The sequence below is a fragment of the Hyperolius riggenbachi genome, chromosome 4 (assembly GCF_040937935.1).
Source record: "Hyperolius riggenbachi isolate aHypRig1 chromosome 4, aHypRig1.pri, whole genome shotgun sequence".
In the NCBI taxonomy this organism is placed as follows: domain Eukaryota; kingdom Metazoa; phylum Chordata; class Amphibia; order Anura; family Hyperoliidae; genus Hyperolius; species Hyperolius riggenbachi.
The window spans coordinates 171,779,091-171,803,489 of NC_090649.1; the positions used below are offsets into that span (position 1 = coordinate 171,779,091).

Genomic DNA, 24,399 nt, shown 5'->3' on the forward strand with positions numbered 1-24,399 from the left:
TGCACATAGTGTACGTTTTACATGGTAACATAAAAGTCCATAGACTTTCATTTTATCATTCACAGTACAACAGTGAGTTGCTTTGCAGTGCATTTCAACTTGTGAGAAATAATTAAAATTTATAGAAATGTGTGGAAATGCACAACTCACAAACCAATTCATGAGTTTTTATTAATGCATTTAATGCATTTCAATTCACTGCATTTCAGCTAGTATGAACGAGCCCTAAGATACCCACTGCAGCTTCTCGAAACACTTGTGGCACTTGCCGCATCACTCGCCATGCTTGCCAATATGCTTATGTGAAAAAAAAACAACCTCCTTGTAGCCCCATAGTTGCAAATATTATTGCAGTTTCTTAAGTTTACCACTTTCTAAACACCATTTAGATCATTACCCCTATATATCTCCAATAAAAAGCTAATATAGTTGCCGAAGAAGCACTCTATGTGGATCCTCTGGTTCAGGGGCCCAGGAGAAGTATGTATCCTTCATTGCTTGGTATCCCATGACTCCAAAGTAGAATAGTATCACAGGTATTGAGGGAAGATAAAGATTTCCCAGCAACATTTGTTGGAGTAGAAGGCATATCAATTCAGAAATTATTAATATATATATATATATATATATATATATATATATATATATATATATATATATATATATCTGTATATATATATATATGCTTTTGGGCCCCACGGTAGTCACAATGACACTATAGCTATTGATAAGAATTTCTGCAAGGGTATTTACCTGCAACACATTTTCACAAGAGGAACTATAAATCTCAACATCAATACAACAAGATGATAAAATGAAATATCAAACACAAAAATGTAATAAACCACCTTAACTACTTACTGCACCAGGTGCAGTATAATCACACCCTGGGAAACTTCACCTGAAGTAACAGGAGCGCGAAAGTTAGTCAACGGGATCGGGCAGCCGCCGCCCGGTCCCGCACTTGCTACCGTTACCGGAGACCTGAATGAATGGGAACGCAGTTCCCATTCATTAATCTAAGTCCCCGATTCAATGAACGCCGGCGTCTATGAGATGTCTGCATTCATTGTATCTTCCTGTTGTTACTGTGCCAAGCATTAATTCCGATTATAATTCCAGAAATAATGACTGAGGACATCTTGTGGCTAAATAGTAAAACTATATCACACCACATCTTATTTAATAAAAATACCTACACTTACTCCTAACATTAACTATTTCCCCCATAGTATCCAAACAGTATATATATATATATATATATATATGAATGTACATAAAAAATACATATATAGTTGCCTTAGGGACTGAATAGGGACTGAATAGGTATGTCAGGGGGGTATATTACTGTAATTTTTAATTTGTGGGCTTATAAATAGTGATGGACGCAAAACTGCAAAAATGCACCTTTATTTCCAAATAAAATATTGGCGCCATACATTGTACTAAGGAAAAACTTTAAACATTGCAATAACCGCAAATACATGCAAATAAAATGTGTGGGTTTTATAAACAGTAGAACATTTTATTTTAACACTATAATGGCCGAAAACTGAGAAATAATGATTTTTTTCAATTTATTTCTTATTATTGCAATCAAAATGTGTTTAGAATAAAATAATTCTTAGCATAATGTACCTCCCAAAGAAAGCCTAATTGGTGGCAAAAAAACAAGATATAGATCATGTTGTTGTGATTAGTTGTGGTTAAGTATTGGCGAAAGAATGGAAGGAGCGCTGACAGGTGAAAATTGCTCTGGTCCAAAAGGGGTAAAACCCCTCAGTGGTCGAGTCGTTAAAATACGCCTATGTTTAAAATGTGCATTCAATGCAGATACACAATATTTTTTTCTATAAATCCCACATGCACTTCAGAAGAATAGTAACATTTGTGAACTGGGACAAATGGTATAGCTAGAAACAATGCAGTTTGAAATCTGTTGTTTAAAATAGATTTTAAATGCCAGTGTATTTGTTGCTAAAGGAAGTATACATAATGCATGAATGTCAAATATAATCAGTTTTTGAAGATCTTGGCACCAGCTGATTTCTGAAGGTCACTGGTCTTGAGAAGTTGCTTAAAAGTCAGAATTTGTATCAAGATGACTTTATGTTTTTAAACCATATATAGGAATGGGAACAAGGGGCTTATGTCTAAGTAAGCACAAAGTCAAATCGAATTAGCTTATCACATATCGTTTTGATTGTTCTGAGATACGGCAGATCATTTGTCTTCTAGGTGTAATCTGTTCAGCTCTGTCTTCCATGTGAAAGTACTTCAGGGTTACGTCTCTCTATTACTAAGTACAGTCAGTGAATATAATGCAACTGTAAAAGAATAAAGTAAATAGTATATGATGCAGCATAACTATTACACCCCTTCAGATCTTTAAATATAACAAGAACAGTTTCTCCAACTGTTTCAGGAGATGTCCTGCTGCTGGGGACTTCTTCCACTCTTGGTGGGACTGTCCAGACATCAAATCATACTTGGGTCGCACGTATGCTTAGATGGTTTTCATAAACAGATCGACCCATCCCCTCTAAACGCATTACTAAATGTCAGAATTCACATATTGACTTATGGGGAAAACCTCTAGATCAAAATAGTAATAGCCATGAGAATCCAAATAGCCCAAGAGTGGCTAAAAAAAGCACTTTCATGGGACAAGGTTACACAGGGAATCAACAATATTTGCCTTAAAGTAAATGTACACAGAGAAAAAAAAAGATACTCACCTATGGAGAGGGAAGGCTCTGGGTCCTATAGAGCCTTCACGTTCCTCTCCTGGTCTCCTCATTCCGACACTGTCATCCACGTTCGTTCAAATACTGCTCTATGCCACCACGGGAGGCTTCTGAAGTCTTCGGGAGGCCGAGTGTACCCAAAGACGAGCGTCTACATGCTGTGCCTGTGCAAGCACGCTCATTAAGTAGTACTATGGAGCAGCCTGTCTTCGAAAGCACTCAGGCTCCCAAAGACTTTTCAAGGTCTTTTGCGGCGTCAGATTGGAACGGTGGTGATGGAGCTGGATCAAGGGGACCCTGAGAGGAACTGGAAGGCTCTATATGTATTTGTTTGTTTTTCCCCCAACTTAAATTGGCTTTAACAAATAATTCATAAAAGGAGGAAACTACAAGTTTCCAAAGGTATGTGGGGGGCTGGGGCCATTGTTAAACTCTCATCATGGCTCCCACATAGCAAAATACATTAGGGATTAGATATTGCCATTCCACCATAGGAATCACAGTCTAAATAAAAACTGATGCTAAGGTATATCCTAGCAATAAGTATCCTTTTAAGATAAAGTAGAAGTCAAGGGATATATTGTATCATATGATAATATAATATAACCTCCTTCACCAGATTCACTTTCTTTGTTTCCTGTTATACACCCAACAGTATCTTTCTTTGTTTTACTTTAACCACTTCTCCCCAAAGCATTTTTTACCCTATTGGACAAGAGCGATTTTCACCTATCAGTGCTCATCCATTTCATTTGCCAATAGCTTAAAGAGACTCTGAAGCGAGAATAAATCTCGCTTCAGAGCTTATAGTCAGCAGGGGCATGTATGCCCCTGCTAAAACGCCGCTATCGTGCGGCTAAACGGGGGTCCCTTACCCCCTGAAATCCCCTCCGTGCAGCCGGGGATCTATTCCTGGTTGAGGCAGGGCTAACCGCCGCAGCCCTGCCCCACGCGCGTCTGTCAGCGCGTATCTCCGCCTCTCCCCCGCCCCTCTCAGTCTTCCTTCACTGAGAGGGGCGGGGGAGAGGCGGCAATTCGCCGCTGATAGACGCGACTAGAGGCGGGGCTGCAGCCGTTAGCCCTGCCTCTAGGAGCAGCAAAATTTACGACCAATTTGGTCATTGATTTTGCGGGGGGGGGGGGGGGGTTTGAGGGTGAAGGGACCCCCGTTTAGCCGCGGGATAGCGGCGTTTTAGCAGGGGCACGCGTGCCCCTGCTAACTATGAGCTCTGAAGCGAGAATTATTCTCGCTTCAGTGTCTCTTTAATCAATACTAATCATAATGAACTGATTCTCTATCTTGTTTTTTTCACCACCAATTAGGCTTTTTGGGGTTGATATTTGTTTTCAATAATTACTTTATTTTCTATGCATTTTAAAGGGAAAAACAAGGAAAAAATGAAAAAATACACTATTTCTCCAGTTTCACCCCCTATAGTTTTCATATATACACTGCTACTGTACATAAAACCCACACATTTTATCTGCCTATTTGTCCTGGTTATCACAAGATTTTAACTATGTCCCTAGTACAAAGTATGGTGACAATATAGTATTTGGAAATAAAGGTGTATTTTTTGTATGGTGTTTTTTTTTTCACTAATCTCACGTGCACGTGCACAGCGGCAGCAGCACTGCTTGACTTATAAAAATGTCCTGGAGCCGTTAAGAGGCTCTAGCAGGACGTTTTTATAAGTCTGCTTGTCATTAAAGGATACCCGAACTGACGTAACATGATGAGATAGACATGTGTATGTATAGTGTGAAAAAGACGTGCAATCTTGCGCTGCTAGGGCGGTATCCAAGGGTTACTGTAGGCGGTCACACTTTAGCTGCTCCTTATTAGCCCGGCTGTTAAGAAGGCTTGATTTAAAAGACAAAAGTGGAGAAAAAAAGAGCGCTCCATAGTGTAACACTGCTTTAATAAAACAAATTGCGCAAATTAAAATACACTTACTAAATGTAAGATGAGTACAGACATGTAATAAGGCTTGTAGCCTTACAATCCTTCCTAGGTGGGTGCACCCTCAAACCGCCGTGGCCATCGGAGTTGAGTGGATCCTGTGGAAACTGACCCTGGAATCCCCACCAAGGAGTATACGTGTGCTGGTGGCGTTATTACGTGTTTCGGCGTTCCACGCCTTCATCAGATAACAGGTTATCTGATGAAGGCGTGGAACGCCGAAATGCGTAATAACGCCACCAGCACACGTATACTCCTTGGTGGGGATTCCAGGGTCAGTTTCCACAGGATCCACTCAACTCCGATGGCCACGGCGGTTTGAGGGTGCACCCACCTAGGAAGAATTTTAAGGCTACAAGCCTTATTACATGTCTGTACTCATCTTACATCTAGTAAGTGTATTTTAATTTGCGCAATTTGTTTTATTAAAGCAGTGTTACACTATGGAGCGCTCTTTTTTCTCCACATGTGTATGTATAGTACCTAGCACACAAATAACTATGCTGTGTTCCTTTTTTTCTTTCTCTGTCTGAAATAGTTAAATATCAGGTATGTAAGTGGCTGACTCAGTCCTGACTCACACAGGAAGTGACTACAGTGTGACCCTCACTGTTAAGAAATTCCAACTATAAAACACTTTCCTAGCAGAAAATGGCTTCTGAGGGCAAGAAAAAGATAAAACAGAGGAATTTCTTATCAGTGAGGGTCACACTATAGTCACTTCCTGTCTGAGTCAGGACTGAGTCAGCCACTTACATACCTGATATTTAACTCTTTAGGCAGAGAAAGAAAAACAGGAACACAGCATAGTTATTTGTGTGCTAGGTACTGTACATACATATGTCTATCTCATTATGTCACATGTCACTTCGGGTATCCTTTAAGTGGTTAGAGGAAATGTCAACCAAAATGATGATATGCAAGCTCTACTTATCCGGGGCTTCCTCCAACCCCTTGCAGCCAATATGTCCGACACTGCAGCCCTGCGCTCCACTGCCGGCCAGGGGGTCTCCACCAGTGCAGAGGCCTACCTTGTGAGGTCATCCTCTACTTAGCCTGCGCGAGCACCGCTGTCAAACAAGTCCACGTTGCCCAGAGTGTACTGCGTGTTGCATCATGTCTTGGATAGCGCTAGATGTAAATGTTAAAGAAATATCATTTGACTGGAAATACCTTTACACATTGCATTTGTACTTCATTTTTATAGTTTGAAGGGACTATTAAGAGCTTTTATATGTAATGCTGTCACTTTGTATTCTTTTTGATATGCATCAATAAAGAAATCTTTATAAGTAAAAAACATGCAGCATAACAAACAACATAGACAGAATAGCAACTTTTAGCAAAAGTTTGTGTAGCCGTAGGATAATTAAACACTAGTATGCCGTGTGTCGGGAGGGGGAGGGCTCTGCACCTTCGAAAAAAGATGGCGGATAAGAACCCAAGCCCTAGTTCACATTGACAATTCAAACACATGTACAACAAAAAGATGGTGGCTGAGCTATGTTTTGGGAAGAAAATAAAGATGAAAATGAAGTGAAAGTTAAATTTCTTCACCCATCTGGAGGCTGAAGTAGTGGACATTCCCAAAATATACATGCTAGGGTTCCAATCTGCTTGCAATTTCTCTATGGTTATAGTGTGATGGGGAGGAAACAGCTAGTTTGCGAGGGGTATGGTACCACTTCAGACTAACTTTATGGAAAGTTATCCAATGAGCGGAGCAGCGGGAGTAGCTACGTATGTTATTAAAACCTGTGACTAGGTGATCTACTTGTATCTGTGAGTACTGCGGTCATTAGACCACGTTAGACAGTATTTGATAATGGGAGTATTTGTAGAAGAAAAGGTATGGTGGTATCTATATATCTATGAACATTTTGGGGGATAGATGGGATAGAAAGCTTGTGAGGTCTAAGGGCATGAAAAACTCTCATATATTAAAAGAAATGGGATTGGGGGAGGCCATATATAATCTGTAGCTCTTGGGATGAATAGGACTTTCCATTACTAAGAAACATTGTTGATGAACTGCAATTCCCTGTTATACCAATCAGTGAAATCAATGTCAGGCATTATAGAGTACAAGGTGGATAAATAAATGGGAGGAGTAGTGGTGGAGCTGTCAGGCAGGGATGCAGTCATTACTTGAGCCCAAGCAAGGATAGTAGCTTGGATCGTAGGGTATTTTGACTTAGAGGTGGGGAGGTTAAAGCATAATTCCACCTAGAGTGCCTCCTGTATTGTTTTGGAGGAGAATCTTCTCTATTAATAATCATCATTTGTCTTTCGGCTGAGACCACCAGGCCTTAGAGATATCAAGATTTGAGGCTAAATAAGTTCTCAGGTATGGCATAGCAGCTATACCTCTAGTTTGGGAAGTTCTTTCTCATTTCTATTCATAATCATAACTACGTAAGGGCACTAGATACACCAAGTTTCATCTAAATCTGGCATAAAATCTTTTAACAAACAATGCACACACACTTCAATTGCACCTATTGTTGAAAAGTGGAGTAAGCCTGGGCCGTAGCAGGTCTGACCAGAACTCTCAGCGTGGCCAGCAGCAGGAGACGACCCTCGGTCGTAGCACGGTCTGTCCACTACAGGCAGAGCCCAATCCTGCAGTGGACAGACCGTGATACGACCAAGGGTCTTCTCCTGCCACTGGCCACGGTTAGAGTTCTGGTCAGACCTGCTACGGCCTGCGGTTACTCCACTTTTCAATGACAGGTGCAATTGAATTGTGTGTGCATTGTTTTTTAAAAGATTTTATGCCATGTTGGCTCTCATATGTTTTTTTATGTCTTTCAGTATTCCGGTACATACTGCTGGCAGAAGTATTTAAGTTAGGGACACTGTGGACAGTGTCTCTGTGCCTAATCGTTTGTGTGGCAGGCAGCCTGAAGGTTATTTGTCGCTCAGTGGTCTCACATACCGTAATTGTGGAAACTTGTCCCAGTGCTGATTTATATTGCTGTTTGTTTTTGTTTAAAGACAGAAGCATACTTAACATTGAGAAAGGGCATCCGAAAATTTGGTCACCGGGTGGAGCCACTAGTAGAATATCGGCAAAATTACTGTTATCCTACTACTGGGCATGGGATAATGCAAATATTACTGATATTCTATTGTTGCTATATCTGACATACTACTCACACTTACCCTCCCTCCCACCTCAAGCTAACACTATCACTGCCGATGTGGGGTTCGGATACATAACAGCAGAACCATTGCGCCCAGATACTTATCCCCACTGCCCCTATTTGAGCCATTAAAGAGAACCTGAGATGGTTCACTAGCCCCTATTTATACTTACCTGGGGCTTCCTCCGACCCCATGAGCACTGTGGCCTCCCTCGCCATCCTTTTAGGCCCCTCTGTTCTGCATCTATGCCCCTTTTATTCTACTGGGCAGTCCCGGGCTTCTGCGCATGCACGGCTCGGCTGTGCGCACACGACTCGTTGTGAAACGCTCCAGTGAACGGGAGCGCAGCGGGGCCAAGCCGCTCATGAGCAGAAGCCTGCAACTGGCCGGGTTACCGGGAGTCATATCGCCAGAATGGAGGGGCCGAAGAGGACGGCGAGGGAAGCCACAGTGCTCATGGGGCTGGTAGAAGCCTAAGGAAAGTATAAATAAGGGCCAGTGTACCATTCCAGGTACACTTTAATCTTCTTTGTATTTGATCCTCCTCCCACCATCTCTATCTGCACCGTCCGTTAGCTGCTTCGTCAGGGAGTACAGAGGATTTGTATATAGATCTGGTCAGACTGCAAATTACATTTGTACAACATTTTGTGGATTGCAGCTGCAGTATATAGGAAAAAGAAGATCACATGATAACAGGCCTATTGAATTTCACCCTGGACATTTTCAAAAACAATATTACCATATCACTTTGACTGGAGTCACACTTATTTTTACTGAGGTGAGCCTTAAAGAAAATGCATCTTTTTGTGACAGGGGACAAAAGACTAAATACATAAAAAGTGGCAAACTAACAAAGCAAGCTGGGGCCCTGGCAAAAATTATCAGCACAATTTCCTGCAGTATCAATGCAGTTCGTAATTCCAGACAAAAGCTTTTAATGCTCTGTCTGCTTTTATTACCCCATAACTTATAGAAGTTGAGAGCAGAGACCATTAAAAGCATTCTTAAAGGAAATCTGAAGTGAAAGGAATATATATGGGAGCACTGCTAACTCCTTTTCAGAATGTTATTTGTCTAGCTGTTGCGCTAATCTTCTGCATTTCATACTATCTGAATCATTGGCTCAGGACAAGTATGTAAATCAGATGCCCTGACTCCAATGGTTGTATGCCTGTTCCAGGGGCCGTGAGTGAGAAAATACTAAAGCCAAAAGATCAGCATGTCAGCCGAGAGGAGAAGATTTTCTAAAAGGAAATAAGGATGTCGGCCTACATCTGCTTGTTAGGTCATCATCAAAGTAATGATCAGCAAAGAAAAGTCAGACACTATCTAAAGAAGAAAAATACATAATTTAGGGACATACATATAATCGTAGCTCATATGATTCTATGATTTAGAAAGAGTATGACTCCACCTATGTAGGTAGTTTCAACAACTGTCACTCATCGGTGTCAGGCCTGATCCCTAGGCTAGGGTGACCCGTTCTGTTCATGATTGCATACAAACCAGGACTGTGGAGTCATTACAACTCCTCAGTTAATGAAACCTCCGACTCCAGTACCCAAAATTGCTCCGACTCCTCGGCTCCCAACTCAAATACATACCAGGACTGTGGAATTTGGTACAAAAGCATCCCACTCCTCAGTTATGAAACCACTGACTGTGACTCAAGGTACCCAAAAATTGCTCCGACTCATCAACTCAAAAGCCCTTAAAGAGACACGTCCTTTGGCTATGACACGTTCTGTTGCCATGGGAGGGGAGAAGGGACAGGGGTGTTGTGTGTGATGGAGATGCTTCCGACGCACGGGGTAAAGAGGGAAGCAGTGCGCTTCACTTAAAGATCCAACATGCTATAAATGTTTTTCGCTTCTCTACACTACCTTGACTAATGTAATTCTGGACTTCTGTGTGTGTCCAAGCTATTATCTTATATAAAAATTATTTTTTTCCTGGAGCAAGGTGTACTTTAAAGGGTACCTAAAGCAAAACAATATATATACATGTTGCTGTGTTCCTCTAGCTGATAACAAGTTAGAAGTACCCTTGGTACCCTTGGTGACCTGTTCCGAGAGAATGTCATTATTATTGGGTCAGTTGACCTGTCACCACCTGCTACTATGAGAAAAAGAAAAAAATGGGGATCTCACTTTTGCACTCTAGCTGACGTATTAGCATTCATTTTGCATCAAAACATATGTCAGGCAACACAAGCTTGGACATTTCAGTTGAACTAAAGAGGAAAAATGATATAAATAGTTTTACCTATAATTAGAACTTTATTAGTGACATCAATCTGGACACAAATATACAGTGGGTTGCAAAAGTATTCGGGTCCCCTTGAAGTTTTCCACATTTTGTCACATTACTGCCACAAACATGCATCAATTTTATTGGAATTCCACGTGAAAGACCAATACAAAGTGGTGTACATGTGAGAAGTGCAACGAAAATCATACATTATTCCAAAAATTTTTTACAAATAAATAACTGCAAAGTGGGGTGTGTGCGTAATTATTCGGCCCCCTGAGTCAATACTTTGTAGAACCACCTTTTGCTGCAATTACAGCTGCCAGTCTTTTAGGGTATGTCTCTACCAGCTTTGCACATCTAGAGACTGAAATCATTGCCCATTCTTTTTTGCAAAACAGCTCCAGCTCAGTCAGATTAGATGGACAGCGTTTGTGAACAGCAGTTTTCAGATCTTGCCACAGATTTTTGATTGGATTTAGATCTGGATTTTGACTGGGCCATTCTAACACATAGATATGTTTTTGTTTTAAACCATTCCATTGTTGCCCTGGCTTTATGTTTAGGGTCATTTTCCTGCTGGAAGGTGAACCTCCGCCCCAGTCTCAAGTCTTTTGCAGTCTCCAAGAGGTTTTCTTCCAAATTTGCCCTGTATTTGGCTCCATCCATCTTCCCATCAACTCCGACCAGCTTCCCTGTCCCTGCTGAAGAGATGCACCCCCCAAGCATGATGCTGCCACTACCATATTTGACAGTGGGGATGGTGTGCTCAGAGAGATGTGAAGTGTTAGTTTTCTGCCACACATAGCGTTTTGCATCTTGGCCAAAAAGTTCCATTTTGGTCTCATCTGACCAGAGCACCTTCTTCCACATGGTTGCTGTGTCCCCCACATGGCTTGTGGCAAACTGCAAACGGGACTTCTTATGCTTTCTGTTAACAATGCCTTTCTTCTTGCCAGTCTTTCATAAAGGCCAACTTTGTACAGTGCATGACTAATAGTTGTCCTATGGACAGAGTCTCCCACCTGAGCTGTAGATCTCTGCAGCTCATCCAGAGTCACCATGGGCCTCTTGACTGCATTTCTGATCAGCGCTCTCCTTGTTCGGCCTGTGAGTTTAGGTGGACGGCCTTGTCTTGGTAGGTTTACAGTTGTGTCATACTCCTTCCATTTCTGAATGATCGCTTGAACAGTGCTCCGTGGGATGTTCAAGGCTTTGGTAATCTTTTTGTAGCCTAAGCCTGCATTAAATTTCTCAATAACTTGATCCCTGACCTGTCTTGTGTGTTCTTTGGACTTCATGGTGTTGTTGCTCCCAATATTCTCTTAGACAACCTCTGAGGCCCTCACAGAGCAGCTGTATTTGTACTGACATTAGATTACACACAGGTGCACTCTATTTAGTCATTAGAACTCATCAGGCAATGTCTATAGGCAACTGACTGCACTCAGATCAAAGGGGGCCAAATAATTATGCACACCCCACTTTGCAGTTATTTGTTTGTAAAAAAATGTTTGGAATGATGTATGATTTCCGTTCCACTTCTCATGTGTACACCACTTTGTATTGGTCTTTCACATGGAATTCCAATAACATTGATTCATGTTTGTGGCAGTAATGTGACAAAATGTGGAAAACTTTGAAGGGGGCCAAATACTTTTGCAACCCACTGTAGCATATTACCTTCCTTTGCAGTGAACAAGCGCTAGACGCACGAAACGGTCATCTGCGGGGTGTCCTGGACCTGGCGCCCACCTAACTGCTGATAACATCACCTGTAACTGACTGTAAGTGTTTTACTACTGGAATCCAATACACTTAAGTGCAGTGCCAGCCACGCTTCCTTTCTCCTCCTTTCTACATTATATGTCTGTTTTGGCTTGAGCACGCCATTCAAGAGTGGACATCACCTACAGTCCAATCACGTTGCCTACAGGCTTGTCCAGTCTTATATACTGCAGTGCACACAGAGTGCTGGGACCTTTCCTTTTCTTCTACCTTACATGCACAAATATAGCATGTTCCAAAACAAAGACATCTTTAAAACCATTATACAGTAAAACGCAGCTCAGTTGGAAAGCAGACTATGCATTGCTATATAGTCAAACTATAATTTGAACCTGATCAAGCCACTGAACTTGAGAATGTATGATTAAGAGGACTGATGGAACAACTGCAGTGACCCTGAGCAGTAGAATCCCCCCTTCCCCAGTACAGATCTCTCTGAATGAACAGGATATTTGGCATATTTGTAATAGCTGCTTTAAGCACTGTAAAATGATAATTGTAAGTTTTACATATATGACATTACTGTGGGACAGGTAGTATAACTACAGCATATGGATATTAAAGTAAACTAAGTAAAGGGAAGGCTCTGAAATCTGGATGGTATAGAGCAGTGGTCCTCAAGCTAAGGCCCGCGGGCCGAATGCGGCCACCTAAGGCTTTTTTACCGGCCCTTCAAACACAAAATGTATTACATATAGATGTGGCCCGCTGCATCTTTAAATATTGGCAGTCCACATATAGAATAGCAGAGCTGGCACTACCCTTCCACATGGAAGCCAGAAAGCAGTCATTTGCTGGCTTCCAATCCTAGGAATGCTATTTACTGTCTGGCGCACAAAAACTTCTTCAGGAAGCGCATGAATGTGTGTGCCCATGTGTAGGGGTGGATACATTTGCAGTTCAAACAATTACTGGAGAAGGGGTAGTTTGGGGGGGGGGGTGACATTATAGTTCACATATGACTTGCTATGCAAGGGTCACAATATCTGCACTTGCTGTGTTGGTGGCATAATAACTGTATGGGGGGCATACTATCTGAACATGCTGACGTGCTGAGACATGAGGCTGCACTTGTTAGTAGGCGCTGTCTGCAATACAATGTAATGTTTTCTACATCATTTTATGTGTACTCCGGCCCCCCAGAAGTCAGAACTATTTTGACCCGGCCCTTGACCGAAAAAGTTTGGGGACCCCTGGTGTAGAGCCTTCCCATTCCTCCATGCAGCCCATTGTTCCTTCACTACTGCCATGCTGCCTACCTTGACTTTGGTCTGTTTACCACCTGGTCTGACCTTCAACCTATTCCACAAAAATCCTCCTGCCTGCAAATCCTATAGCTTGCACCCAGATCACATTAGCCAGGTGTGGCAATGATTGTTCTGCCTTCCTTGACTTGCCTTGTCTGTTAGTTAATTTGTATTTGTACACAATCCACTACAGGATAGAATGTTTGATCTTCCAGGTTAATGTATCCCTGTTTTGTGCATAGTGTTGACACCACCATTACACCTACAGCAACTCTTATAGGGCTTGATTCACTAACCGGCGCTAGGTGTTAGCGCCGGAGTGAAAAGCGGGTTTTCCCGCGTTATGCGCCCCTGCGTGTGAAATCGTGCGCGCAAAGTTCATCACGCACAAACCATAGCGCCGCGCGGTGCGCGCGAAGCGACGCATCGCGTGCGACCAACCCAGTGCGCCCAAATTGTTTCGGGCGCACTCGGTGCAACGTTTTCGGTTTGGTTGCACCACGATGCAATGCTTTGTGCACACCGCGCAGCGCTATGATTTGCGAGCGATCACTAACTGCTTTGGACGTGCAAACTACTTAGCACCCTAGTTTGCACATCCAAAGCCCTAAGACGTGCTAACTCAGTTAGCACCGGTTAGTGAATCGCACTCATAAAGGGCAAATAAATGAGCAGCAGAAATAAGTTATAAAAAGTTGTAATAGTGTAAACATACTGAGAATCCCCCCTGAGGAGATGGACTGGCCCAAAACTTGTCGGTTCTGTCAGATTTTAACTGCCTTAACTACTTACGTGGTCCTTTAAGACTCCTCATGGGAAAGGGGGTATCAGCTTCATCCCAATCAGTACTGATTGTGATGAAGTTCAATCCTTGGTTACAATTCCTCTTTAAACAACCTCTCACTGAATAAGATAGCAAATGGTTAATGTCACTTTGAATAAACTGATCAATTGTTCAGTCTGTGAAGAAGAGGTACATTTTTTATTTTTTTTTAAAAGCATATCTAGGTTTATATTTGCATATGTCACAGTGAACAGAACAGACGATTTTAATACATTTACATTAATCTTAAATATTTTTTTATTTCACTGGAAGACAGAAGCATATCTCAGAGAAATGATCCTGCTATGTTTCATCTACAGCATAGAACTCATCAAAGTACTGTTCTAGAGCTATGACAATATAAGCTGACAGATCAATGCAAATATCCCATTACTTTCATCTGGTAAAGTCAGGTGCAAGAGTGGATTAATTTTATCCATGCAACCAAATAAGAATAACATTTTAATGAATTCCCCTCAGAGATTGCAGAGCAATCATAGCAAAATACAGCTTAAGACCAATACATAACTTCAGGCCCAGTTTCACAGGAGGGTTTATTGCACTACAATTTATGTTAGTCTCTGAGGTTCAGTTAAAATGCTGGTAGACATATTGTTACTGGATAAGAGCCAGCTCGGTGGACTGTGATACCTTTTCAGAACATTCTGGCCTAGTAAAAGGTATTATCTTAATTAAGCTATATTTGTCATTAAATCATTATTGTAATAAAGGAGATTGTTAAATTTTCATAGTAATTTAATATCATTAGCTTTTGCAGGTGCAGAATATTTAAGAAGTCTGTACGATATGGAAAGAAACCAACTCATTTTAATCTGGTGCATTTCCAGTTTAACTGCAAGCAATATATAGCTAATTGAAATGGTTTCATCTAAAGGACGCTATAAACATAAAACAATGGACCTTATTTAGAATAATAAAATAACATAAATATATTTTTTTGTAATTAACCATTTACCGCCATCCTAACGTATTAAAACGTCATGCTTACCGCTATTAACAGCAACATGACGTTTTAATACGTCGCGCATTCCCGCCGCTGCTACCGCCGTGTGTCCGCCGCTACCGCCGCCATTACCGTCGGGATCCCGTGCTGGGTGATTGGGGAAGAGGACCGAACAGTCCTCTACCCAATCGCAGTGCCTGGAGTGAATGGACGTGACTGCGAACAGCGGCTACGTCCATTCACATAAACAGGAAATGTAACAGTTTAATAAAGTGTAAAAAAAAAAAAAAAAAAAAAAAAAATGAACACGGCCGATGAGTGTTCACTAGCGCCATCTTGTGGCCAAAAAGTATATTACACCTACAAAATACATCCATTTTCAAGTATATACACATCATTAATAAAATTACACTTCCAACCCTCCCCCCAAAAAAAAACACTTGTAAAAAAAAAAAATCAGCTTAAAAAAAATAAATAAATAGTTGCCTTAGGGACTCAGCTTTTTTTATTCTATATTTTATGGGGGAAAATTAATTTTAATTTATTACATAGGGGCTTGTAATTATGGCCAGAACAAACAGAAAAATAACCACTTATATTTCAAAATAATATACTGTCGCCATACATTGTGGTAGGGACATAATCTAAACGGTTTAATTATCGGGACCACTGGGAAAATAAAACGTGTTTGTTTTATCCACAGGAGAATGTTTAATTTTAAAACTATAAAGGCTGAACACTGAGAAATAATGATTTTTTTTCTTTTTTTTCTGTTTTTCTCATTAAAATGCATTTAGAATAAAAAAATTCTTAGCAAAATGTACTATCCACAGAAAGCCTAATTGGTGGCGAAAAAAACGAGGTATAGATCATTTTCTTGTGATAAGTAGTAATAAAGTTATTAGGGAATAAAAGGGAGGAGCGCTGACAACTGAAAATTGCTTTGGTCCGTTAGGATAAAAACCCTTGGGGGTGAACTGGTTAAAGCAAATAAGCTGCAAGTAAGTGCAAAAAAGTTGGTATATTTGGCTCTCTGCAGATTTTGAACTCTATCTGATGTGTGAATGCTTATGTCACAGTTCATGGTGCTTCTCCTCATTGACCTGCGGTGCTAGTCTACTTTAGGGGACACAGCAGGAAACATCATAGGCAACAGGGGCGTTTCTAGGGTCCTTGGAGATCGGGGGCACCTGTGGGCACCAGGCGGGGAGGTATATGCGACGCGTGCAGCGGCAAAAAATGGGTGTGGCCATTAGGTGAGTGGGCGTGGCCATGGGTGGGGCCAAATGTACATGAACTTAGCAGTGGTGTAAGCTACAGATAACGGGCCTGCCCATCGAAATATTGGATGGAGCCCCCTGTCCTTTATTTAGATAATTTACAATCAGTATAGGCATAGATCAAAGATGTATACGCACATACAATTTTGATTGGTCAATCACCGACCCCCAATTTTACCACCCCCGTGCAGTAAGTGGGCCAACAGACAATGAATTTTATGAACAGAGCTAAAATTGGCTAATCAAAATTGTATGTGTGTACCAGGCTTTACAGCTAATACTGTACATACTGAAAGTAGCAGGGATCAGCATACAATATAGCTGGTTTACAATCAGTAAAGGCACAGAGTAACACCTTACACTGTACACACTGGAGGTAAATCAGCACACAGTGCAAGCACTAGAGAACAGCGTATACTGTACATACTGTAGGCAGCAGAATTCAGCACACTGCAGCTAGCGTGCCAAAAATATGAGGATCACGTTGTGCGGCGTGCTTATCGTGCCGCACCGAAAAATGAGTGGGCCATGGCCCAGAATATAGGTGTGGTAATGGGTGGAGACAAATTTACATGAACCTAGCAATGGTGGGACATTAGATTATGACAGTGGTGGCGAACCTTTTGGAGGCCGAGTGCCCAAACTGCAACCCAAAAGTCACTTATCTATCACAAAGTGGCAACAGCAATTTAAACTAAATACTGTACAAACGTTTTAACTCATACATGAACATTATGGAAAATCCAAGTTGAAAATAAACTGTGAAGATAAACAATTTCATCCATCCTACTCCTGAAAAATGTATTCAATTTTTTAGAACCTCCCAGTTTTATTTCCTGTTTTAAAAAGCTAAAAAAGTAGGTTTAATGCTATTGTCTCATATGATAAGGATTCAGCTTTTCCCATAGTCTCGCAGTTAGCAATCATGTGACCCCCAACAAGATAAATTCAGCAATCATGAGGCCCCCAACAAATCATGAGGCCCCCAACAAGACAAATTCAGCAATCACGAGGCCTCCAACAAATCATGAGGCCCCCAACAAGACAAATTCAGCAATCATGAGGCCTCCAACAAATCATGAGGCCCCCAACAAGACAAATTTAGCAATCTTGAGGCCCCCAAAAAATCATAAGGCTCCCAACAAGACAAATTCAGCAGTCATGAGGCACATAAATAGACAGCATTTCACATAAATAGGCAGAATGGCCCCTTAATATGGTAGCCCCCCAAGTTAGGTAGTGAGTGACAGGGACCCCCAGGTTAGCTAGTGAGTGACAGGTGCCTCCAGTTAGGTAGTGAGTGACAGGGACCCCGATAGTGAGTGACAGGGAGCCCCTTTAGGTAGTGAGTGAGTGCCAGGGAGCCCCTTTAGGTAGTAAGTGAGTGCCAGGGAGCCCCTTCAGGCAGTGAGTGAGTGCCAGGGAGCCCCTTCAGGCAGCGAGTGAGTGCCAGGGAGCCCCTTCAGGCAGTGAGTGAGTGCCAGGGAGCCCCTTCAGGCAGTGAGTGAGTGCTGGGAGCCCCTTTAGGCAGTGAGTGAGTGACAGGGAGGCCCTTTAGGTAGTGAGTGAGTGCCAGGGAGCCCCTTTAGGTAGTGAGTGAGTGCCAGGGAGCCCCTTTAGGCAGTGAGTGAGTGCCAGGGAGCCCCTTTAGGCAGTGAGTGAGTGCCAGGGAGCCCCTTTAGGCAGTGAGTGAGTGACAGGGAGGCCCTTTAGGCAGTGAGTGAGTGCCAGGGAGCCCCTTTAGGCAGTGAGTGAGTGCCAGGGAGCCCCTTTAGGCAGTAAGTGAGTGACAGGGAGCCCCTTTAGGTAGTGAGTGAGTGACAGGGAGCCCCATTAGGGAGTGAGTGAGTGACAGGGAGTCCCTTTAGGTAGTGAGTGAGGGACAGGGAGCCCCTTTAGGTAGTGAGTGACAGGGAGCCCCATTAGGGAGTGAGTGAGTGACATGGAGTCCCTTTAGGTAGTGAGTGAGTGACAGGGAGCCCCTTTAGGAAGTGAGTGAGTGACAGGGAACCCCCCGTTAGGGAGTGAGTGAGTGACAGGGAGTCCCTTTAGGTAGTAAGTGAGTGACAGGGAGCCCCTTTAGGTAGTGAGTGAGTGACAGGGAGGCCCTTTAGGCAGTGAGTGAGTGACAGGGAGCCCCTTTAGGCAGTGAGTGAGTGCCAGGGAGCCCCTTTAGGCAGTGAGTGAGTGCCAGGGAGCCCCTTTAGGCAGTGAGTGAGTGACAGGGAGCCCCTTTAGGTAGTGAGTGAGTGCCAGGGAGCCCCTTTAGGAAGTGAGTGAGTGACAGGGAGGCCCTTTAGGTAGTGAGTGAGTGCCAGGGAGCCCCATTAGGGAGTGAGTGAGTGACAGGGAGTCCCTTTAGGTAGTGAGTGAGTGACAGGGAGCCCCTTTAGGCAGTGAGTGAGTGACAGGGAGCCCATTAGGTAGTGAGTGAGTGACAGGGAGTCGCCACCGCCCCCCCTTACCTCGCAGTCAGCAGACCTCAGGATCAGCGGCAACCCGACCAGTACGAGCGGGCGCCGGACGCACCCGCTCTATATGCGGAAGTGATGTCACTTCCGCATATCAGTGCGGGTGCTGGGTCCTAGCGCCCGCACGATTGGTCGCCGCCTGATCGAAGTCTGAGTGACGCGGCGGCGGCGGCTGGAGGGAGCCGCTGACTGAGGGGGTGAGTGGCAGCCGGGCGGCGCCTGTCAGAGACAATGCACCCGCCAAGGCGCGGCCCTGCGGAGATCCGTGGCACCCCAGGACAGATTGGGAGCATGTGCCCCCCCAAAATAGGGCTAGCGACGCCCCTGATAGTCAATAGTTCTCCAATCACAGCACCCTCTACAGCACAAAACACTGTGATTGGTGGAATAGTGTGGGGGTAGTTTACTACAACCTATCTGAAATCTAGCAGTTTGAAAGGGTGCTGTCCACTCAATCACATTTGTGGAATTCTCTAGGAGATGTACAGGATCTTCTCAAAAAATTAGCATATTGTGATAAAGTTCATTATTTTCTTTAATGTACTGATAAACATTAGACTTTCATATATTTTAGATTCAAATACACACAACTGAAGTAGTTCAAGCCTTTGATTGTTTTAATATTGATGATTTTGGCATACAGCTCATGAAAACCCAAATTTCCTATCTCAAAAAATTAACATATTTCATTCGACCAATAAAAGAAAAGTGTTTTTACAACAAAAAAAGTCAACCTTCAAATAATTATGTTCAGTTATACACTCAATACTTGGTTGGGAATCCTTTTGCAGAAATGACTGCTTCAATGCGGCGTGGCATGGAGTCAATCAGCCTGTTGCACTGCTCAGGTGTTATGGAGGCCCAGGATGCTTCGATAGCAGCCTTAAGCTCATCCAGAGTGTTGGGTCTTGCATCTCTCAACTTTCTCTTCACAATATCCCACAGATTCTCTATGGGGTTCAGGTCAGGAGAGTTGGCAGGCCAATTGAGCACAGTAATACCATGGTCAGTAAACAATTTAGCAGTGGTTTTGGCACTGTGAGCAGGTGCCAGGTCGTGCTGAAAAATGAAATCTTCATCTCCATAAAGCTTTTCAGCAGATGGAAGCATGAAGTGCTCCAAAATCTCCTGATAGCTAGCTGCATTGACCCTGCCCTTGATAAAACACAGTGAACCAACACCAGCAGCTGACATGGCACCCCAGACCATCACTGACTGTGGGTACTTGACACTGGACTTCAGGCATTTTGGCATTTCCCTCTCCCCAGTCTTCCTCCAGACTCTGGCACCTTAATTTCCAAATGACATGTAAAAGTTGCTTTCATCCGAAAAAAGTACTTTGGACCACTGAGCAACAGTCCAGTGCTGCTTCTCTGTAGCCCAGGTCAGGCGCTTCTGCCGCTGTTTCTGGTTCAAAAGTGGGTTCATGCTTCCATCTGCTGAAAAGCTTTATAGAGATGAAGATTTCATTTTTCAGCACGACCTGGCACCTGCTCACAGTGCCAAAACCACTGCTAAATTGTTTACTGACCATGGTATTACTGTGCTCAATTGGCCTGCCAACTCTCCTGACCTGAACCCCATAGAGAATCTGTGGGATATTGTGAAGAGAAAGTTGAGAGATGCAAGACCCAACACTCTGGATGAGCTTAAGGCTTCTATCGAAGCATCCTGGGCCTCCATAACACCTGAGCAGTGCAACAGGCTGATTGACTCCATGCCACGCCACATTGAAGCAGTCATTTCTGCAAAAGGATTCCCAACCAAGTATTGAGTGTATAACTGAACATAATTATTTGAAGGTTGACTTTTTTTTAAAAAAAACACTTTTCTTTTATTGGTCGAATGAAATATGCTAATTTTTTGAGATAGGAAATTTGGGTTTTCATGAGCTGTATGCCAAAATCATCAATATTAAAACAATAAAAGGCTTGAACTACTTTAGTTGTGTGTATTTTAATCTAAAATATATGAAAGTCTAATGTTTATCAGTACATTACAGAAAATAATGAACTTTATCACAATATGCTAATTTTTTGAGAAGATCCTGTACTGCTGAGTCACCTAAACTAGACTAGCTCCTTGATCAGTTAACTCTGACCAATCCCGTTTTCCTTGCCCTACATTCTCACAATTTTATGTCCTTCCTGATGCTTAGCCCTAGTTTCGCCTCTAATGTAAACCTTTACCTTATGCCTAACCCTAACCTCATCTCCAACGTACAGTTCTTTTTTGACCATTTACCACTTAACACTAATTATTAAAGCTAACCTTCCTGTACATCTTTCCCTGACATTAAAACTCTTAGAATAGCCCCTAACTAATACCACCATCAACTTTGTTCTTGCTTGTCTTATCCTGACACCAGGGCTCAACAGTATAGTGATATCGGCTTCTGTGCATGAATTAGGTACCAATGTTTACAGCCCATTGTCAGTGCTCAATCATTACACAACGCTAGGCTACAGAAGAGCTGGGCTCTGGCACCCAAGTCATACAGATGGTGAGGGCTAGCTGCTACAGCTGCTAAATTATATAATTAGAGTGCCCAAATGAACTGATTTTCAATACATCTGCCGTATGATTTCTTATTATGCCACTGCATGAATCCTGAATATCCACATTCCTTATCCCTCTGCCTGATCTGCCATGACTTTGATTTCTTCTATCTAGCCTAATGATAAATATATCCTCTGTCTAACCCAGACTTTCTCAACCAGGGTTCCCTGGAACCCCAGGGTTCCTTGAGTACTCTGCAAGGGTTCCTTGGCATTTTCCCTCATCGTTGGGGTAGTATAATAGAGCACATTATAATAGGTGATACTTCAACAAAAAGCACTAAATTGGGGGGTCAGGACTCAGGAGACAGTATAATGAGTGGTAGTGTAATAGGGGGTAGTGAAATAAACAGTAACACATACTTTTAAAGACCACGCCTCCTCCAAAATAAATGCTGGGGTTCCTCGAGATCAAAAATTTTTTGCAGGGGTTCCCTGATATCCTAAAGTTATTTGCAGGGTTCCTCCAGGGTAGAAAGGTTGAGAAAGGCTGGTCTAACCCTATCCTACCCAGTCTGCCATTCCTAAGAATAACCCTTTCTCTGTTACTATACATCCTCTTCACATTGCGTAGCTAAGGATCTTTGGACCCCGGTGCAAGTTTTACATGGGGCCCCCAAAAATGCTATACATAACAATTCATATGGTGCAGCAAAATCTGTCAAGGACATCCACAGTATTAGAGGTGCAAAAAAAGTGTGGGGGACAGTTTGTTCATGATTACTACTATTAAAAGCATCTGCAGCAGTAGTTATTACCAGAACAGGACCAATAAAAAACTAATACTGTCTTTGAGGGAGGGTACCACGGTGCCCCTCTTGCCCAAGGGCCCTATTGCATCTCCTATTGCTATGCCACTTCCTCTTCAATATCCAAACTACATTAAAGTGAAGTTTTACCTCAAATGGATTTTGCACTACTTTCCTCATCAACCTCGGTACACAGTCTACTTACTGGCCAGAGACCCATCCAAACCATCTCTACAGGCATCAGTGTGTGTGTGTTGTGTCCATATAAATGCCTCTTCCTGGGTCTATATGTATAAGTGTTTATATATAGATCCAGTCCCATGAAGTGGCTGTACTGACATGCTGTGGTGCACTCAGCAATTATATAACATCTGTAAGTATGTAAGTATCTGTTGGACAGATGACAGTGGATAGGTTGCACATCAAAGTTTCTAGAGAAGGTGGATAAGCAGTAATAGTTTGTCTGCCCTCCATTGCCCTTAGCTTGGCCTGTCATCATTATCCTTCTGCCTACTTCTGCTACATTTGATGCATACAACACCTCCAAAACGTCTGGGTGATTTCCAAACAGCAAAGCTGGCTGTTCAGTTTAGTCAACAGAAGGGTGAGCCTGAGGGCTGCAACCTGGGAGTCATTGACAAAGCAAAGAATCTGGTGGTCAGAAGCTTAGCTGGTCCATCATCCTTTTGGGTGCTGAGTAGGCCTTAAATGCTATGCTCTGGAGGAACCTTTTTTACATACTGCCAGGTGGTCTAAAAGTTGTCCCACTGCTCCCCTGATAAAATGGTCTAACAGTTGTGCCACTGCTCCACTGATGAACTTTAAAATTCCCAACAGCTCCATAAACTTCTTTGTCACCTCTTTTTTCCCCTGATACCAACTAGCCTTCCCACCCCCCTCCCCCCCGCCCAGTGACATACTCCCTGCTGGGCAGGAAGAACATCACTGGAATACCCGTCGGCCCATGCATGCACGCCGCACTGAGCTCCTACCATGCACACTGCATGGGTCACCCATTGACTTCCATTACTGCATGATCCAGGCAGTAGGCACGGTTCATGTGGTAACGCACTGCAGACTTTGTGATGGGATTGCAGCAATTTTGATACTTTAGTTGCATCGCATCGACTATGCAAGTCTTCATAGACTTGCATGTCCCTTGAGGTGAGCAAGAGTACTGTGTTGGCACCTGGGCCATGCCATCCAGTGTGCAAGGTACAGCATTAGACTATGACTATGGTAGGATTAGATAGTGAGCTCCTCTGAGGACAATCAGTAATAGGACTATGAACTTTGTACAGTGCTGCATAACATGTCAGTGCTATATAAATAAATAACAATAATATGGTAGGGACATTAGACTACAGTGGTGTGAAAAACTATTTGCCCCCTTCCTGATTTCTTATTCTTTTGTATGTTTGTCACACTTAAATGTTTCTGCTCATCAAAAACCGTTAACTATTAGTCAAAGATAACATAATTGAACACAAAATGCAGTTTTAAATGATGGTTTTTATTATTTAGTGAGAAAAAAAACTCAAAACCTACATGGAGCTGTGTGAAAAAGAAATTGCCCCCTGAACCTAATAACTGGTTGGGCCACCCTTAGCAGCAATAACTGCAATCAAGCATTTGCGATAACTTTCAACGAGTCTTTTACAGCGCTCTGGAGGAATTTTGGCCCACTCATCTTTGCAGAATTGTTGTAATTCAGCTTTATTTGAGGGTTTTCTAGCATGGACCGCCTTTTTAAGGTCATGCCACAACATCTCAATAGGATTCAGGTCAGGACTTTGACTAGGCCACTCCAAAGTCTTCATTTTGTTTTTCTTCAGCCATTCAGAGGTGGATTTGCTGGTGTGTTTTGGGTCATTGTCCTGCTGCAGCACCTAAGATCGCTTCAGCTTGAGTTGACAAACAGATGGCCGGACATTCTCCTTCAGGATTTTTTGGTAGACAGTAGAATTCACGGTTTTATCTATCACAGCAAGCCTTCCAGGTCCTGAAGCAGCAAAACAACCCCAGACCATCACACTACCACCACCATATTTTACTGTTGGTATGATGTTCTTTTGCTGAAATGCTGTGTTACTTCTACGCCAGATATAACGGGACACGCACCTTCCAAAAACTTCAACTTTTTGACTCGTCGGTCCATAAGGTATTTTCCCAAAAGTCTTTGCAATCATTGAGATGTTTTTTAGCAAAATTGAGACGAGCTTTGATGTTCTTTTTGCTTAAAAGTGGTTTGCACCTTGGATATCTGTCATGCAGGCTGTTTTTGCCCAGTCTCTTTCTTATGGTGAACACTGACCTTAATTGAGGCAAGTGAGGCCTGCAGTTCTTTAGAGGTTGTCCTGGGGTCTTTTGTGGCCTCTCGGATGAGTTTTCTCTGCGCTCTTGGGGTAA

The 24,399-nt window shown here is 42.7% G+C and overlaps 1 protein-coding gene across 6 annotated transcripts in view; it reads right to left on the reverse strand.

The window, feature by feature from the left end:
- Positions 1-24,399, reverse strand: part of ZBBX (zinc finger B-box domain containing) — a 291,614-nt gene that overhangs the window by 263,038 nt on the left and 4,177 nt on the right. Inside the window, exon 2 of one of the 6 annotated variants that reach the window (XM_068280950.1) lies at positions 5,742-5,841. The exons of the other annotated variants lie outside the window; for them this stretch is intronic. The gene's annotated coding sequence lies outside the window, so the exon portion shown is untranslated. The remainder of the gene's footprint in view (positions 1-5,741; positions 5,842-24,399) is intronic. 6 annotated transcript variants of the gene reach the window in all.